Source organism: Dasypus novemcinctus, chromosome 7 (assembly GCF_030445035.2).
Source record: "Dasypus novemcinctus isolate mDasNov1 chromosome 7, mDasNov1.1.hap2, whole genome shotgun sequence".
In the NCBI taxonomy this organism is placed as follows: domain Eukaryota; kingdom Metazoa; phylum Chordata; class Mammalia; order Cingulata; family Dasypodidae; genus Dasypus; species Dasypus novemcinctus.
This window is the reverse complement of record NC_080679.1, coordinates 66,884,967-66,899,463: the sequence shown is the minus strand read 5'-3', so window position 1 is coordinate 66,899,463 and position 14,497 is coordinate 66,884,967. Positions and strand designations below refer to the sequence as shown.

Here is a 14,497-nt window from a genome sequence, read left to right as displayed (position 1 = left end):
TTAAGCATTGATGTGCTTATTTGCAATATTCAAATCTACTTCAGACTTTTATATATTATTTTACTTTTTGAGTACCTCTTAGCAAAAATGAATCTCCTAGTTTCTTTATTAGTGAGTACCTTGAGTTAAAACTTCGAACTGACGACTTGTTTAGCTTTGACATTATATCATACAATAGGCAGAACTTTTACAGACTGACCTAGAATGATATGCACCTCATTTTCTTAGTAAAATTAAGGAAAGATTTAATGCCTTGGGTGAACAAGGCCATTGGCTCATTTTTTATCAGCCTCATTGGGTTAAGAATATAATCCAGTGACTGCAAAGGAGCAATGGCATAGAAGTGTCATTTCTTTCTATGTTAGTTACCAGGCAATATCCTTCCATTCTTAAGCTTTCATTATTCCACCAGTCTTAGTGAACTGTAACAATTTAATCACTCAGATTCTGGCAAGTTCTGTTATAAAAATTAGATTATACTATTATTTATTGTTTTTATGTTGGCTTTTAAAACGAATGACCTGTGTGTTCCCCTTTTAACTGCTTTTAGGAAGAGCAGATAAGGATTGATTGTGACTTTTTTCCAATTATTTAATTACACATTATTAAATGTGATTTTTATTTATTTGCTTTTAAATTCCTTGAGTGGAGTATATTAAGCAAAATGGACTCCATAGAATACATTATGTTTTCCTGTCAGTTTAGTGTTCTCAGAATTGAACTATCATTTTATGCGCAAAGGCGGTAATACTTTGCTCCACTGCAAGATAGAGGACTCAGTTACTAGGTGGGGAGGGGAAAAATTGTCTTCTTTTGATAGGAAGCAGTGTCATTGCTCCCTAGCTATAGGTTTGTTTTACTCTTTGCTAAGGGTGACATATTTAAATAGTATGCATGTTCTTTTCTTGTGTTGTAATGCTAAGTAGATTAAGTTAGTTTTAGCAAGTCTATTACATGTAATAGTGTAGATTGTGAAGTTTCAGATATAATTCAGACAAATATTTTGTTTTATTATTCACTTGAAAATGTCACAGTGTTTATCAGAACTCTCCTTTGAATCACTGTTGCCTTATTTAAATACATTATTTCCTAGGTAATTTGCTGTATATTTTAGGTACTTTCATAGCTTTTAAAAAAACAACAATATAGATATGGTCAGGGTGTATTTGTAACATACCTGTTTACTCTGTCATGGTTTCATGTTTGTGTGTGAGATTGATTTTAAATCATTTATCTAATAAATCATGTTGTTAGACAATTACATAGAGAGGTTTAGCATGTAATGGCCATGAAGTAATCTGTAATCTCTTAAGTCTAAATCCAATTTGGAAGGCTCAACTAGTAAAATGAATGCAGTATATTCTATGTATAGTAATAGTTTTATGTCTATCTGTGTATCTTTCTTTCTGTGTATGTATATATCTATCCACACATACATATAGACACATATTTGTAATTTTATATATACTTGCTGCTTAAGCAAATACCATGCTGTGATTTGACTTAAACAGTGGGTACTTATTGGCTCATGGTTTTGAGGCTGGGAGAAGTTTAAATCAGGGCATCATCCAGGGGATGCTTTCATCCTGGAGACTGGTGTTGGGCGGCTGGCTGCTAAGGATCTTCGGTCCTTGACTCCTTTGTCACGTGGCAGTGCTCATGGAGACCTCTCCCAGCCTTTCCCTTCTCTGGGGTTCCCTTGACTTTCTGCTTCTGGCTGCTCCCTCTGTGGCTTTCTCTCTGTCTGAATTTCCTTTTGCTCCTGAAAGACTCCAGTCATAGGATTAAGAGCTATCCTGATTGAGTTGGGCCACACCTTAACGGAAGTAATCTCATCAAAAAGTCCTATATATAATAGTTTCACACTCACAGGAATGGATTACGTTTAAGAACACGCTTTTCTGGGACACATAGCTCCAAACCACCATAATGTAATACTTACTTGGAATTAAAATCTAGTTTTTTGAACTAAGGTGTTAAGCTATTTCATAACATCACATATTTGCCTGAAGTGAAGTTTTATCCTTAAAACACCTTTGTAGTCATGAATTTACAGATAATACGTACAGTATTGACATTTTTTATTTTGACTATTTATGGAATCCTTACTATGCGTTAAACATTGCTTCATACTGAGCATGTAGCATTGAAAAAGTCAGGCATTGTTATTGTCCATATACTCCTCCCTTTTTAGCCACAGACATGTGCACACACACACACACATGAAAATTTTTAAAAATTGCAAATATGTTAAATAATACAAAGGAAAACAATTATGTGTTCTAGTGTGCTATAGGGTAGGGATTGTATTAATTCTCTCTTGCTGCTTGACAGTTTACTCCACCATTTAGTGGCTTAAAGCATTATTGCAGTTTGAAATTATTTTATGAATCCCAAAAAGAGAAATATTATATTGGTGGGTTGGTCCACTCCTCTGGGTGTGAACAACCTTTTCAGTTGAACTATGTCAGTGAGATGTGACTTAGGTTGAGTCTTCTCCCTCTTGCTGAATCCAATAAAAAATGGAGACATAGGAAAAAGAGCTCTACTATTTTTGATCCTGCCATGTGACAGAAAAGAAACAGAAAGGAGAAGCTCAGGTAGCAGAGGAGAGATGAGCCATTTGCTTGACAGTTTGCAACTAAAATTGGGGGAAAATTAGAGTAGCCAGGCCTGAGAGAAGAGGCCCTATACCTGGTTGCTCACATCTGAGCTTCAGGAATAGGTACAGCCTGGAGGGGAAGGCAAAGAGCAGGCAGAGATCGCCTGCCATCTTGTTTCAACATGTGGCAGCTGACGTGGGTGAGAAAGCACTTCTTATGGTGCCTTGAATTGAACTTTTCATGGCCTTGGAACTGTAAGTTTTTTACCCAAAATAAATACCCTTTATAAAAACCAACATATTTCTGGTACTTTGCATTGGCAGTCCTTTGACAAACTAAAACAAGTACCAATCATTATCTCACTTTCTGTGAGTTAGGAATTCAGGAGATGAATAGCAGGTGGTTTTGGTTCAAAGTATTCTATGAGGTTGCAGTGAAGATGTCAGCAGACTGTAGTTATCTTAAGTTTGGAGGATCGGTTTCCACGATGGCTCACTCACATGGCTGTTGGCAGAAGGTCTTAATTCCTTGCCGGCTGTTGGCAAGAGGTCTTGCCATGTGGGACTTAAATTTCCTATAACATGCTTAAATTTCCTATAGGCTGCTTACATTTCCTATAACATGGCTGCTAACTTCCCCCAGCGGAAGCAATCTGAGAGAGGGAGGGAGGGAAGGAGGGGCATGGCATTTTCGTGTGGCCTGGGCTTCCTTAAAATGTGATGGCTGGTTTCCTAGGCTAAGCATGCTGAGAGGGAGAGGGAGACAGACAGACACAATGAGAAAGAGTGTGTGCATGCATGTGCATGCTAGGTTGAAGCTGTCTTGCCTTTTCTGGCCTATCCTTTGGAAGTCATTCAGCATCACTTCTGCCACATTCTGTTCATTGAGATAGTTACAAAGTCCCACACAACTGCAAAGGGAGGAGAAATAGACTGTGCCTCTTAATGGGGAATAGCAAGATTCTGAAATAGCATGTTGGACCAGAAGTAAATGATCATTTTGGGAAAATGTAATCTACTACATAAGAGAGTGTAAAGGAGAATGCTGGGAGATAAGTTACTACATGTTTATTATCCAGGAAGGAGATGATGTGGTGGCAGTGGGGATGGAAAGAAGTGTATAAATGCAAGAGATGTGCAAGAAGATGGACAGAATCTGATGATGAAAAAGATGTGGATGGTGGTGGAATGGAGATTTTAGAGATGACTCCCAGGACTCTGTGTGAGCAATTACGTGAATGTGGTGTTTTACTTTGGAATAAGAAAGCCTGGAGGAGAATCAAAGTAGGGAGGGAAGTTTTTGTTTTCAGTGGTTGTGGTTATGGTGGGCTGGATAGAGGTAAGATTCTGAGCTAATTTCTGAATAAATTGAGTTTGAGTTGCTTGAGGGACATTCAGTGGAAATGCAGTGTTGCTAGTCTAGATCAGAGAAGCAGTCTGGGTTGGAAATATGAGAATTGTAGGTATTTAGGTGGTAGTAGGTGTAGATGAGGTCACTGAATTGACTGTAGACTGAGAAGATACAAAAGAAAAAAAGCTTTGGGGAATGTCAACATTTAATGGTAAATTAGAGGAAGATATTAGAGGAAGTAAGACAGAGGAGAAAAAGGAGAATGTGTCATGAAAACCTAAGGAAGATAGTGTTTCAAAGGCATATTAAAGTCAGTTACATTGAGGACTAATAAAGTTTATTGGATTTGATTTCTTGGAGGTCATTGGTGACTTAAGCAAAATCGTTTTTGAGAAGTGGCAGTGAAGGCAGGTTGGAGCAGTGTGAAAATGAGTGGAAAGGAAGGGGGAGTGCCTGATGAAAAGACTCCTTTTTGTAGGTAGGTTACTCAGTGATCAGAAGATAGAAACTGAAGCCAATAACTGCAGAGGAAAAGTGAGGTGAAGAGATATTTTATTGTGTTTTTTAAAAAACCCTTTTAAGTATCTGTAGAGAGAGAAATAAGGGCAGAATTATATGTATGATATCATTTTAATGTAAAACTCAGGACATGCAAAAGAATATTTAAATATTGAAACAAGGTATTTATGGCCAAATATATTGTCATCCCCTATATATAGCCACATTAGGCCATTTTAAAAACATACACCTTTACTTTATTAATAAGTTTTTGTGTATTCTTTGAAAATGAAATCAGCGACTTAATTTTTTTTTTTTTGGCTATGATAAGTCTAGAACAATTTGTCAGTAACTGTAGTATTTATTTAAACGGATACATGATGGATTTTTGCAGCAAAAACAAAGGATTTCGTTTTTGCAAAGGATCAAGTGGCAAAATAAATGAGAATAATCTTGAGTAAATATGGAGAAATTCTCTCAGAATGAAATTACTAACAGCTCTTTTAAAAGCTTTCTTGGAAAAGAATTCTTGAAACAAATCAAGAATTTTCTTTATGCAGTAAAGGTAAGAACATTTTTACTTTGAATTTATTATTTCAATAGATAAGAATGGGTTAAAAACAAGCTAATTAGTTATGAAGGCGCCAAGAAATAGCTAATATTTTAAATATCAAGGTATAAATTCCATCAAAGCTGTTGAAAAGTTGCACAAAATTGGGATTGAAAAAGCACACAAATCTGGAATAGGGTGTAATCACTAATATTTGTTAATCATTTGATAAATTAATAAATAAAATCCAATCCCACATTTTAGAGGCTCACAGAGAACCACTAGTTCAGTAATTCACAGCAAACTGGACGGAAGAGCCCAATCTAGAAATCTGGTCCTCTTACCAGTCAGTGTTGTTTCTATTGCACAATACCATGGAGTATGTCAGTGCTAAGAAAATGAGACCAGAGTAATTACCAGTGAAAATTCAAGTTTGTCTGGCTAAATTAGTTTTATAAAGTTATAGGAATTTTTAGGAAGGTAAAATAGCCCCACGTGATTTTCCAACTTTCATATGGCAGATGTTGAAATAAATGGTAGTGAACAATGTGGTGTGCTCAATGTTAGGAAATTGGGTTTTACTTCTAAATTCACCACAAATTTAGCTGTGTGAACCTGAGCAAGCCACATAACCTTTGCCTTTTTTGTACCTTTTTGCCTTTATCAATAAAATATCGTAGTTGAAGTCAGAGCTATAAATAACTCATATTTATTGAGCACTAGGCATTGTGTCATTTTCTTGGTGTTTTCTCATTTAATCCTTAAAACAACCCTGTGAGGAGGCTGCCAATATTCTCTTTCTTTTACAGATGAGGTTAGGTAACTTGTCAAGATTACCTGGCTCATAAGTGATTAGAAGATTCTGACTCAAATGTGTTGATTCCCATACTGATACTCCTTTACATAGTATCAGTATGTTCCAAACTTCATACATTTTTTTGTACCATCTTAAAAACTCCATACAAATGTGTTACCACTATTGTTATTTACTTAGTTATTAAATAAATATTAAGAATTATTTAATATTTTTCTTTAATTTTTATTTAATCAGTAAGGTACAGTGATTATTGGCAGTTTGGGTCCCATCTGACTGGGAAATGTATCCACATATGAAAAGAGTTGAGTGAGGAGCAGCTGTATCTAGTTTAAAAAAGGTTACTGAGGGAAGGAGACAGAGTTGGGCCAGGAATGGAATCTGGGTTATAGGAGTGTCTGGGACTGAGGATGGAAAACTCTCTGAGAGCTGGGAGAAAGGTCAAGGATATTGGGGAGTCTGAAAGAAGTTTAGGATTTGGAGCTCAGCTTAAAGCATAACATTGGTCAGGACTTTACAGAGATGGAATGAGCATGTAAAGACTGATGCCTGAAAGGTCCCTGGGACAGGTGAGGGGAGGGTCAGTGAAGGGGATTTAGAAACTAAAGCTCAGGGTTGGGTGGGTCTGAGGGACCCTAGAGGATGAGTTGGGAGCATTGGAGGGTGCACTAAAGCATGATTCCCTTCTGTACCAAGCCACGAGTTTCTTCTAAGACTGGGCCATGGGTATAATGGTTTTGGGTGATTTTCTTGAAGGGAAGACAGGTGATATGTATATTGTCTAAAACAGGGGTTCTTAACCAGGGGTCTGTGGAAAGATTTCAGGGGGTCTGTGAGCTTGAATTGAAAATTCACAAAAACATTATTCTTATGGAGATGTGTTAGTGTGGGTATGATACATTTATTAAATAATACACAGTATAGTGTGGACTTAGTAAGGGGTCCATAGTTTCCACCTGACTGGCAGAGGTGAAACAAAAATGGTTAAGAATCCTGGTCTAAAATAATTATTTGTACATGCAGTGCTGCATATATCACTCTTTCAGGAAATATTGTGGCTTTTTTAAAGACTTGATTCATCTATAAGTTTCCTTCCCTGGCTTCATCTATTTTCCATAGGAGTACTTTTACTCTTGTGTCATAATTGGAGACTCTATAGCCCTACTGTTGGCAGGTTTTCTTGATTATAGGTATCCTGTCCCTCATGATGCCAGCCATCATCTTCTAACTCTGTCCTCTGATCTGTGTTTACTTTTGTCTCCTTTTGTCTTCAGTGGTCTCTTTACTCTTTCTGCTTCCTTTTTCTACCAACAAGATTACCCTACTTTCTTTGTTTTTGGTTTTTACTTGGTACTACATGATGGGCCTCTGGCAGTGGTTGTACTTTGATTTCAGTCATGCCCGTTGGACTTCATTTGCCTTTCTTTGCTTGGTACTTTAATGCCATCTTTTTACATACAATGTACATACAATAGCAATTTATGCAAATAAAATTTAAACATTTTATATTGGAAGATTCTATCCCTTTCGAAGGAATGCATTCTGGTGATGTACATTCATACGTAAATACACATACATACCCATATAAGCACCCCATGTTTACATAGATGGGTAATAATATTTTCATCTTTACATACACATATAGTTGACACATAGGAAGATTGTACATATTATATATCAATAGGGGTGTGTATGTGTTTGCATGCATATATACACACATTGCAGTTCAGATGGTCTATTCATGATCAGCTTTTGCACCAGAGAACCCATGGGAGTGTAAGTATAAACTGTATGCCCTTATTTGCTGACATCTTTACATTTTGTTTCACTTTTGAACGTCTGTTCTTTTTACAAGACCTTCTGTTAAGACAGTTCTGCACTGAGTGAAGGAGGAAGTTATTTAATTGCAGGAGTTAGGGCATCTTCATTATGATTTTTCAGTCTGCCAGGACTCTTCATCTTAGATTTGATACAGTAGTTAACATAACATGTAGTTGTTTTCTTCAGTGTCATAGGGTCTAGAAAAGCTCAGACCTTTTTTATTGGGGAGAATTATTTTCCTGATAAACAGTCTCTGGACTGGGAGTCTTTGGGGATCTAGGTCTTTTGGTCTCAGGTTATTCATTGTAAAATGAAGAAGTTGGATTACTAAGTCTCTCAAGTTCTCTTCCACTTCTAAAATTTATGAGAGTATGGGTCCATGAGATTTTTAGTTGACAGACATTAAATCATTGGAGCATGTTCAGCTAGTGCTTAAAATTTGCTGCCCACAAATGTCATTCAGAAGCATGTTAACTTTGCATTACTCTCTTTTTCACCTGCAATATAATCTTTCATACTTTGAAAAATATAGTGTGCATGTGTATTTTTAGCTTTCTTTAAAAAGCAGAGCACACATTTTATTTCCATCTTGAATTTTGAAGGAATATTGGAATTCTCAGGAGTTGGGAGCTTCTTTTCTAATTAAATATTTTTAGAAAACTTATTTTCATCAGAGGGTACAATGTACCAGCACTTTTTCTTTTAAATATGTTTACTGTTAGTTTTTGTTGATGAGATGATTTTGATCATAAATAATAATGTACTAAAAGAATTATTGTCTTTCTCATTTCATAGTCCTTTCAACAGTGTCACTATTACTTTTCCATCTGCTGAACAAGTATTTCTGGTATCTGAGATCAAATAAAAGCCTCAGGGGCAGTGATCAAACTAGTCTTTATATAGTTCTAAGAGAAAGAAGGTAAACATTTAAAGTGGTTTTCATATGTATTGTAGAAGAAAAAAATTACTAGATGGCAACAGGAAGTAGATAGCTTTAAATTCACGTTGTGAACATCTCATGGCATGAAGATAAAAAATAGTTCTATGGTTGTAGTTGTCAGGGCTGATTAAATTTTTAATTAAATTTTCAGGTTTAAGGAATTGTAGAAGGTAGAAAAGAAGGGGATTTTTAATCTTCCTGTCTCATATTTTATTGGGAAATGTTTCAGTATTTGAATGTGTATGCATTTGAAACCAGTGAAAGGGTTGTTGCATGCCCCATCAACTATTTTATAGACTACCATGCTTGAAAAGCAGTAATTATTTCAACAAAGTGGTTTAATTGGTACAGAAGTTGATAAGATTATTGCTCCAGCAATATATTAGTCCTTTGGACTTGTATATATAAATATAAGTGCAACTAAAAACATTGGTTACTCAGTATTGTGGTGTTCTTAGTGGCAATCAAGATATTAATTTTAGTAGAGGTTTTTTCCCTCTTGGAATTATGTATTATTTTCCCTCTTGAAATTATGAAATTATTTTGACATTTTTTGGTCCTAATCCAAGTTTAAAAAATTAATTATCTCAGTTGTTACAAGATTCCATCCTACTCCCCAGCCCTGGTTAGAATTTTTCTTTCAAATGTGCTATATCTATTAATGTCTGTGGTTATAGAACTATGTCAAGTAGTTTAGTGATATTTGAACTGATGGATTTCGTGTGAACTAGTCTGTTTCTACAAGTTTTTCTTTAAAGACCATATGTAGGTTGGAAAGTGTATTGGGAATTTTGTTTTCTTAAATGATTTCTAAATACATATGGAGATTTCAGAATAAGTGTCCTGAGAATACATGACCTTGGCCTGCCTTATATGTTGAAATCACCAATTTTTCTCTTTCTCTTAGTTGTTTTATTGTTTTTGGTTAAACAGAGGATAATAATGACTCTCCTGCCTTACTTTAAAAGTTTGTGAAGATTAAGATGATAATATATTAACGTTTTGGAAATTGTAAATTGCTATACAGATTTAATAAGATACTAGCAGTAATATTGAAACTTAACTGGGAAGTGGTTTGATGTCTTCAGATTAATATTGCTCTGGTGAGTATGTTATAAGTATAGGAATCATAAGCTACCATTTTTTCCCAACCACCATTTTTCTTTGAATGTTTAATAGTTATTTGATAGTTAAGAAATTTAACCTTGTCAGTAAGAAGGTCTTGAAAATGAACTAATTTTGCAAGCTCCATCCATTTTGGGAATATGAAGTTTTATCAAATATTTGGACAAAAAATGTACTGAAGAGAGACAGAATGGAATTGGGTTAGGTTGTTAGATTCAGATACTTTAATTCTTAATTTCTTAAATTAATGTTTCATAATAAATAATATGTCTTCTATCTTTGTCTTCTGATTTCTCAAACAGTATATCTTGCCACAATCTTCATTATAGGATCGGTGACATTTGTTACACATAATTAAAATTAGTTCAGTGCTTCTTTTGCCCTTTCATTTTATGGGAAGGAGTATACTACTTAAGCAATCACTCGGAATTACTTTGTGGCACCAGAAGACAGGACCTTGGACAGCATAAGGTGTCTCTTACCTTCTTAACACACTTGACTAGGCAGTATTAGCCCTGCCGTTTAAATAACTTTACTCTGACAAGCTCCAGCTATTTCTGGTTGTAAAATTCAGGGACATCCAGTATAACATTGGAATTAATGGTATAGTCTCTTACCTTGGTACTGTCACTTAATTGCTTCATGACCTTCAACCTACTTTTTGCATCTCAGTGTTTTTTACATGATGAGAATAATAGTAGTCTTTACCTCACAATTTTGATATGAGAATTAAATGAATTGATATATGGTGCTATGGCAAGTGCTTAAAATAGCACTGACCTATTCAGTTAGTACTCAGTAAATGTTAATTCATCATCATTATTGCTGTTTTTACTATCATCCTAAATTTAAGTAGACCATTTTTTTTTTAAGATTTGTTTTTTATTTATTTCTCTCCCACCCCTGTTGTCTGCTCTCTGTGTCCATTCGCTGTGCATTCTTCTGTGTCTGCTTGCATTCTTGTCAGTGGCACCAGGAATCTGTCTCCTTTTGTTGCATCATCTTGATGCATCAGCTCTCTGTGTGCTGCGCCACTCCTGGGCAGGCTGTGCTTTTTTTTTTGCACGGAGCGACTCTGCTTACGGGGTGCACTCCTTGCGTGCATCAGCACTGCACGTGGGCCAGCTCACCACATGGGTCAGGAGGCCCTGGGTTTGAACCCTGGACCTCTGATATGGTAGGAGGATGCTCTATCAGTTGAGAAAATCCGCTTCCTTAAGTAGACCATTTTTATTCCTCACTAACCCTTACCATCACAGGTGATGAAGCAGTAGAAAAAGGTCTGCTCTGTCATATTCCTTGTATTTACAACTTCTTTCTGCACTTATGTTTGTTATCAGTCTGATTACATAACATAAATCTTAACTATCATTTTGCTTTTCACTATCATTATAAGAGGTCAGGAAGAGGAGGAGATAAACATGTATGTCTAGTGCTTCATTATGAGCCAAAAGTTGATACTGGCACTTACTTAAACAATGTCCGTTACCTACAGGATTTTTTTTTTTAATATTCATTAATATCTTCATCTTTCTTCTTTTAAGATTAGTCTTTCTGAATGACATGTTCCCAGAAAATGGTTGACAGTATATGTACAATTGACTCAAAGTGAATTTTAGATTATGTTAAATGTAGATTAGGAAAAAGTACAGCTCTGTTATTCATTCCACTTCCACACACCATCCACTTACTTTGTACTAATAAGAATCCAGCAAAGTTTTAAGGAGGGAAAATTTAATAAAGCATTTTAGAAACTGAGTTTCTTTCATTGTGGGATGAATAAGCAGTAATCGGAGTAGATAAAAATCAGATAAAATAGAATTGTAGAGTGATAAATCAGACTTCGATTTTTTTAAAAAATTATTTTCGAACATGACATTTAATGTTTATGATGATAATTTAAAGATATAATGGTGATTAACTGCGATATAGGTGAGTCAGTGCCACAGTAATTTATTTTTCCCAGCATTTTATTATGAAAATTTTCAAACATACAGCAAAGCCAAAAGATTTTTACTGTGAATACCTGTAATACTCATCACCTAGAATCTACTGTTCAGTAATCTATTTTTATGAAGGCAACTTGATGTAGTGGTTTTATAGATGAAAACTTTGCACTCTAAAAACCAAATATGTGGGAAGCGGATGTGGCTCCAGTGATTAGGCCTCTGCCTACCATATGGGAGGACCTGGTTCGATCCCCTAGGGCCTCCTTGTGAAAAAGAAAAAGAGAAAGCATGCCTGCGTGGCAAGCCAAGTGTCTGCGCAGTGAGCTGAGTGTCCACGTGAGTGCCCATGTGGTGAGCCGAGTGAGCTGAGTGCCCATATGGTGAGGTGAGTGCACTTGTGGTGAGCCAGTGCCTGTGTGGTGAGCCAGTGGCTGTGTGGCAAGCTGAGTGCCTGTAGTGAGCCAGTGCCCGCGCAAGTGAGTCACGCAGCACGATGATGATGTAACAAAAGAGAGATGAAGTGGAGAGTCAAGGTGAAGTGCAGCAGAGACCAGGAACTGAGGTGGCGCAATTGACAAGGAACCCTTCTCTATTATATCAGAGGTCCCCAGGATCAAATCCGGGTGAATCCTAGAGGAGAAAGATGAGAAGATAAGACAAAAAGAGAGAGAGATACAGAAGATCACACAGCGAATAGACGCAGACAGCAAAAACACCAGAGTGGAGGAGAGGGGAGGAGAAAAAAATCCGAAAAAAACAAATATATGATCTCTAGAGAGACGTTGATAGACATGAAATAAGGCTGTCTCCCTAAATAAACTGCTTGATTTGTAGTAATGCAAATGTAGTAATTTCCATAGTAGGTTTTTAAAAAATGCATTACTGACATACTGTTTCACATCAGCTCCATTAATGAAAGTAGAACAATAGCAGATGATAATTATGATCCTATTTACAGGACAGACTTTTTAAAAAAAATAACAAATAGTAAATAAAGGTTTTAAGAAATCTTGTGGCTTAAAAAAGGCCAGATGTGGGAGAGTTGTACCACTAAAGTTGCAGGTATTCTCAGAGAATATAAAATAATTACCAGGGGTACCAATGTTTTGAAGTAACATTTAAGGTTTAGGTTGGGCCTGCTCAGTTGTCCAGAAATTGGACTACTCTGTCCAATATACAGTGGAATTCTAATTACTAAATGTATTCACCAGTCTAGACCCTTTCACTCCTAAACAGACCAGAAACCTTGCTCTTAATAAACATCTAAGATGGTGAGATGAGTTTGCTTTCTAGAAATATTTTTGTTTTTATTACCAGTATTTTATTTGCAAGTGAATATAATTTTCACAGTAATAATTTTGATTCTGTTGTTGGTAGTGTTACCTTTTTTTCCCTTAATAGTTGATATAAAAATGTCTCCAGCCTTGTTAAGCAAGAGAGCTTTGATGTTTTCCTTTAGTATTTATTATGAAAACAGATTTAATTGCCTAGAATATGTGTTATTTTAAGAATATTCTTTTACACAATTGTCTGAGAGGTTCCTTTAACCCTGAGTTTCATTTGCTAAATACCACTTCACTTTTTTTTTCTGGGTTTAAGTGACTACTGTACTGTGTTGTTGAACTTGTCTTAGAAATGGTTGAAATGAGTTTTTATATTAAATTAATTCTGTATATGAATCATGTTACTATTATTAATCTTTCAGAAGCAAATCTATATTAATCAGTTAAGAATCATTTTAATCTTTTACTAATCTTAGACTTAATAAAAGAAAAAATTGAAATTTGAGTTCATACTTAAGGGCTAATTCTAATGCTAATGTACAGACATTTTTTTATTTGAAAAACTCCAAGGTAGTTGGACTTAGTATGGAAAAAAATGTTCAAAAAGAGCAAGAAATTGATTTATGGAAATTTTTACATAAATATATGGTCACATTTTATCTAAAATATATATAAATTTTTTTAAATGTTCAAAAACATGTTAAAATTTGAATAACTTCATATCATTTACAGAGCCAACAAAGTAGTTAATAAAATGCCTGTAGCCAGGAGGAGAATTTTGTTTTAGGATCAAATGTGTTCAGGTAACAAAACCTTAGTTTCACTGAAAAAGCAGAAAAAAACTGAAAAATAAGCTCAAACCCTTCAGGACATTTAGTTTAAAATTGTGAAGTTAGTGATTGAGGCTAATACTTTAGATCAAGGATTCTTAACCTTTTTTGTTCCACAGACCCCTTTGCCAGTCAGGTGAAAACCATGGCCCCCTTACTAAGTCTGTGCTCTACTGTGTATTACTGAATAACTGTATCACACCTGCACTAACATATCCCCACAAGAATAATGTTTTTTTTTTTAAATTTCAATTCAAGCTCATGGACCCCTGGTTAAGAACCCCTGCTTTCGATGGTTCTGTAGAAGCAGAAAACCGGGTGTTTGGATATAGCAGGTGTATATTTTATATTCTTTATATTGTTGTAACTTTCTTGTAATCTAAAATTGATTCCTTCTCCTTGGGGAATCATGGGGTCTTACCTCTTCACAGGCTTGCCCAGTAGCCATACTTTCTGTTCTACCCTCTTCAAGCATCTGGGTGGCAACCAACCTCCAGGCCTTACCCTCTAAGAACACTGGGGGTGGATGGCCACCCTTTCTCTAATCCCTCAGGGACAGTCTCAAGCCCCTTAGTACAGTGAGGTGGTGGCGGCATTCTCCCTAATCTCTGGCATACAGCCTCAGTCCTCTCAGAACAGTGGGGTGGTGACTTAACTCTCCCTAATCTATGGGTAATAGGCCCAGCTCCCTCAGAGCAGTGGGATGTAGACCTAACTCTCACCAACATGTGAGA

General features: G+C 35.9%; 1 protein-coding gene and 1 pseudogene across 3 annotated transcripts in view; both read left to right on the top strand.

Annotated features, from left to right (window-relative positions):
- Nucleotides 1–14,497, top strand: part of UBE2E3 (ubiquitin conjugating enzyme E2 E3) — a 95,920-nt gene that overhangs the window by 41,139 nt on the left and 40,284 nt on the right. The window lies entirely within an intron of this gene.
- The window catches only part of LOC139439354 (RNA-binding protein with serine-rich domain 1-like), a 36,272-nt pseudogene continuing 25,466 nt past the window's right edge, over nt 3,692–14,497 (top strand).